Raw genomic sequence first — 6167 nt, forward strand, 5'->3', positions numbered from 1 at the left:
TTATATTTTACACATTTTCGTCATATCTCACATTTTTTCTTTTTTCCTGTAATATTTTTAATTTTGGTACTTTCGAGCTTCCATACCTCAGGGCCAGTGAGCCCTTAATGAGGTAAAATGTACTTGTACTTTCCAAATCCTCAACCGTTTTGGCATGTTATACAGTAGTGTCACACTTAACCGGGCCGCTGTCTCTAGGATGCGTCATGGTCTGCAACTGCAGCGTCGCTCTTTGGATCTCCGGTTGCACTTTCGGACCCGCAATTTCCATTCGCCGCTGCGATTTCTCGAGCTCTGCTCCTAGTAACAATCATATCAGACAATTTATTATCACACACAGCTTTGTCACCCAGATCTTGTTTTCCTAATTTAACGTTACTGCCCTGTTGATCTTGCTTGGTCTCGTTGACGGTGGCAGCGTGAGCCGTGGTACAGTGGTTCAGATGGTACCCTTTTGAGCTGCCCTCGACCTGGACTGCGGCCGGCGTTGCCCTCACGACGGTGTACGGTCCCTCACGCCTCGGATGGTTCCTCTTTCGTCGTAACCTTGATGTAGACGAGATCCCCTGGGACGTCTTTTCAAATGGTTGTTCGACCTTGGACTCTTGTCTCTTAACCAGCCGGTAGATGACAGCCGTCAATTGTCTCATACAGTCTCTCAGTTCAGTTTGTAGTTGCTCAAGTGGCGGCCCCTTATAGGGACCTCCCAGATGCGGCGCTGGTCTGCCTGTTAGCATTTCATGCGGTGTTAAATGCGTGATCCAATGAGTTTGCATGCGATCACTCATCAGCGCTAACTGTAGCGCATCCCCTCAGTTGAGCCTAGTACTCACAAAGATCTTGTTTATCTTTGATTTTAATATTCCATTTACTCTTTTCCACCATCCCTTGACTTTGTTGATAAACCTCACCGAACCGTTGTTTAATGTGTAGTTTCTGTAAGATGCCCTTCACGACCTTTTGAACAAATGTTATCCGAGCTTATTTCTGACGGTATGCCAAATCGCGGAATAACTTCTCTAATCAAAAACCTAATTACTGTTCCCGCACCTAGATCTTTTGATGGCACTGCTCCTATTATTCCTATTACTCCTATTATTATTATTCTCTCCGTCTACCGTGGCCTGTAAATACGGAGACCAGTAACCTTGTTTTTTCAGCTATTTCACACCCCCCCCTTGCATAATATTTTTAAATTGTGCACTTGTATCTGATATAAAGTCAAAGGTATTCCCCTGTTACCTATTCTCCTTAATAATCCTCCTGATGCTCCTGCATCTGGAGACACATCACCGTTTTCCTGGAAAGCAGATTCAAAATACAATTTTAGCAGTATTTCTGTGTCAAAAATAAAATAATTCACAATCCAAACGTATCAATATTCCTCAGATTTGTAAACACTACGTCAATCAACAAGATTCTAGTGTGATTCAATGCAGACTCGTGTTGTTCGTTATCACCGCCTCGTCGACGGCCTTGGCCGTCTGGCTCAGTCCATCGTGACGTTCCACTCGTAATCCGCTGTAGGAATGCGCCCATGAGCTTTATCAGTGCCACACTGACCTTGGTGCCCAGTTGTCTACCTCTTTCTCCTCGAAACTGGCTGCAATCAGTTCAGATTGCCACCTGCTCACTGTTTGAGGACAGCCTGGATGTGCTCCAGTGTCCCCACGACCCTGCTGTAGACAAGCGGCGCAGACAACGGATGAGTGAACGTCTTTGTTTGTTCTTCAGCCTTTTTCAACAGTGCGTCTGACTTCTGAATCCTGTTAAATCGGTCATGTTTACAAACTCGGATGTTTAATCTAGGTTAAATGACCATGAAGACATCACCTTAGCAATTAAATTCTTAAATTTTTCATGGTCTTCCTCAAGATCGAGTAATCTGCCCCTCATTGTCTTTTGAAAATGCTTGCCAAATTGTTTCCTCAATTTACCCAAACTATACTTATCACGTTCATCGGAACAAGATCTCACAAATCAAAAGGCCACACGCAAACGGAGCACTTGACGAATTAAGTAATCCCTCCACTTTTTTTTTTTTATTTTCCATACAGTAAAGGAGCGAAAGACGGGGGAAAGACGGGGGTGAGGAAGGTGATCGGAGCGGGAATACACACGGTTGAGCTCAACTCACACAGAGCGAAAGACGGGGGAAAGACGGGGGTGGGGTGGGGGTGAGCTTTGGGGGCGAGAATAACCCACAAAAAAGCAAGACACTTTAACGCACATACAAGACCGTAAAATGTAGAATAAGCAGTCACTCCATCATCCATCCATGCGTCCTTAACTCCTCTCCCAACGCCAAACAAAACAAAAAAAACAAAAAACAGTTAAGTATAAACCACCCGCGCACTCTCACTCAGGCGGCCGGGGGAGAAACCGAACCGAACAGAACACACATCCACAGACAGAGAGACACACGCACAATTAACGCCAGCTGGCACACACACCAACATTCCCGAATGAGACATCTCCCAGACTGAAAACATGTCAGCAATTCTCACACATTCTGTGTATCGCTTGTTTCTATGCGAATATATCTTAATAATACAACATCTGATTACTGCTCATTTTTCTAACGTCGGTATAACCTTTCAGATTGTAGAAAATGGCGAGGTTCCATGCACCACACTTTTTCCTAAGTGCAAGGTTACATATCCCTCCCAAACCATCAATCTACTAGGGAAACACATAAAACATGCCCCGTATTAACCACACATAGATCGTTTACTCCCGAACTGTCACTTCAGCAAATGATGACGTCTCATCACCGTTTCCATGCAGATCACAAGACAATTATAAATCTACAAATACCGACGCCGCTGCACCATTTTATCCAGGTAAAATTAGCCTTTTTTCTTTTTTCAAGCAGCCTACGTCCCAAAACAAACAGGATTTCTTTGAGCACCGAACTCCCGGGACACAAAAAAAAAAATAAATCTCAACTCAGTTTACATATCTCATCCGTCCGAACTTGGGTCTGATTATAGACGGAAAATTCCACGTGCACGCATTTTCATAATTTAGCTCCGACGTCACAGGCTCCTGTCCTCCCACGAATCTCGACAAGCAAATTGAAACAAGGAGAGAAAAAAAACTATCCTTACCTCAACCGCTCATTCGAGACCGTTCCACTGAGAAGTCTTTTCCCTTTTCTGTTTATTTAATTAGTGCCAGTCCACGTTGCGGCGCCAAATGTTGGAGAAATTGGAGGTCCGATAATCGAGAGAAAAGTCTTCTCATATGTGGATAAGAGAAATAGACAGGAGCCAGCCTCGTTACGGAGGGAGATGTCACTTTATTGATGCGTCAATAAAGATCTCACAGAGCTAGGAACATGACAATGTATTTAAAGCTGGTAGTGACGATTAGGCTTCGATTGAGTACACCCCAAAAGGCGGTCCTGTATCACGTATCAAGTACAGAGCGTCCCGTCCCTTGCACGCTATCTTCAAGGAAACTTAATGTCTGCCAAGAGTATCTTCAAGGATGTCTACCCGACCTTTTCCCACTACTGTAAGCAAGTCTTTCTAAATTTCTACATGTATGCAAATCTATTCTTCAAATGCAAGTGTATTTACCACAACAGCCCCACAGTGCCGAGGTCCAGGGTTCAAGTCCAGTTACCGCCGCCTCCCTGTGTTGGGGTTTGCATGTTCTCCCCGTGCCTGCGTTGGTTTCTTCCGGGCATTCCGGTTTCCTCTATTCCGGACTATAGAGCGCACCTGATTATAAGCCGCACCCACCACATCTTAAGAAGAAAACCGAAGCCGCACCTGTATATAAGCCGCATGCACCCACATTAAAAAATGTAACACAAACACAAAATTAACTCAAACCCGACTTTAAGTCCCGCGAGTGAAACTGAATGTCCTTCATTAAAGTACTCAGTCCAAAAATCACAGCCGGCAAAATGAACGGAAAATGGTACCGGTACTTAAGGTTTGATGCAGACCTGCAGAGTCCGTTGAAAGTAATCCAAGGAAAAAAGTGTATATTTCCAAAGGTAAGGGTGGGAAAAATATATATCCACTATTGTCCGCCACGTCCACAAACAGGTCTCACCTGTACCCCACTTCCCGTCACCCCGCGTTTGTTCTGCCCCTTCTTTTTCATTCGCCCGTGCAAAACATATCAAAATAAGTGTCTAAAATAAATACATTACAAAAATATACAGTTGCAAATACATATTATACATTGTTACACATATTTTCAAAGAAAGACGGTACACCGAGAGAGTTTTCAAAGCTTTAATAATAATAATATAACTTTCATCCCAAACGGTGCCTGTGACAGGGCAGTTAATGATAGCAAAACGCTAGAAATACGCTCGCAACAGAGTAAACGGGTCTGTTAAAAAAACATACCGTACTTGTAAAAATCACAGTAAACCGTCCTCATCTTCCTCCTTACAACTGAAGCCATCAAAGCCGTCTTCCTCAGTGTCGGAAAGAAACTTTGTTATATAGACTTCGTCCCACGCTCCCGCAGCCTCACTCGCGCTGTCACTGTCGCTGGAACTCTCATCCACTCCTGATTCTGTGCCCTCTTCTCCGTCACGCAGCAGACCGGCTTTTCGGAACCCGTTGGCGATGGTGGATTTTTGATGTGCCTTCTTTTTGCATTTTGCATGATGAGGTTATGTTTACGTTCATTTAATTTATGCACAAGCCAAGAAGTTGCAGTCTTCCTCGGCGCATATATTCCACCGGTCTAAATCTTACCTTTTGTACTCGAGCGCCGCTGGCGGCCGTTAGAAAAATTACATAAATTGACGAAGTTTGGGGAAAAAGTAGCGGCTTATAGTCCGGAATTTATGGTATAGAGTGCTTCGAGGTCCTAAGATTACCCACAATGCATTGCTGGTAGGCATTTTGGAAGTCCACAAAGATTTTCACTTCATTGTTATTATTCAGCGAACCAGTTAGATTCTACATTGTAATGCCGAATACGTGCGTTATTGTTGGCTGTTGTAGCCGAGGGGAAAGGGTGGGAAGGGCTTCATTAGACTTCCGAAGTGTGTTTACGATCAGGGGATTGAAGCTCAGGAGAAAAGTGAACGGCGAAGACGAATGTGGCTGGCAGCTATCAACCGGTCGAATTTGCCAAAGCTTGACTGTGTTCGTGTTTGTTCTGACCACTTTCTGACAGGTAAATTGAATTTTTTATGATGTAGAAATAAATTTTAAAAAGGTTATGGGACATGTGTACTTCATGTACATCTGTCGACACCATTCAAGTATGGCTAGGTTAAATACTGTAGGTGTTGCTTCTTGAGTAACATTTCTGAAAAAATATTCTTAAAAGATCTAGATGTTGAACAAGTATATACCAAGAATACATAGTAAATGTGCATTTCATCCACTTTGATGAGATATTTCTTCTCTCTCAGTGGATAACATTATTAAATAACTACTTCACCATACACATGTATCAAACAAACATGAAGTATGCGCTGTTTGCAATTGTATTTATTTTCAATCTTTGTTTAGATGAAAGGCTCATAATTAACACCTTTAATTTACAATGGCTGAGGGGGGCGGGATAGCCTTTTGAGTTTCAGTGTAGTATCATCCAATGTTCGCATGTTTTCGCCACATCACAAACCTTGACAAACACAGTAAGAGGATTCCTCAACAAATCTGTCGTAGGCTTCCATACTTTTGTAATTTTGAAAATCCTTCAGTTCACAAAAGGGACTTGGGTGGAAAATAAGATAGTTAACAAGTTCGGTGTAAGTCACACACGGCTACAAATCGGGATCAGACTTCCAGTCCTTGTTTTTAATTTTGTAGGGATCCAATTTTCCAATAAAATGCAACTTCGCAGCGTACCGCTCGCGTGCTTGCTTGTCTAAACTCTCCACGTAGTTTTCCATAGTGTTGATGGACAAAATCCGTACACAAACGAAGCTAGTTGAGTAAATAAATAGACAAACTGAGTAAATATTTGCTCCTCTCGCTATCACCGCTTGTAATCGACAGACTTCCAAGATGGCGGCACGAAGCCGTGTTACTATTTTTAGCACAAAGCGCGGAGCCCTCTATAGTCTTATTTGTGAAAAAAATATATAAAAGTATGCAGGCCTAAAATAGCCTCCAAAAACATATCCAACGATTGGGCTCTTTGGTTGTTTGATGATTTATTTATTCTGATGTTTTAAT

This window comes from Urocampus carinirostris, chromosome 8 (genome assembly GCF_059441175.1).
Source record: "Urocampus carinirostris isolate Australia breed hairy pipefish chromosome 8, RoL_Ucar_1.0, whole genome shotgun sequence".
Classification (NCBI taxonomy): domain Eukaryota; kingdom Metazoa; phylum Chordata; class Actinopteri; order Syngnathiformes; family Syngnathidae; genus Urocampus; species Urocampus carinirostris.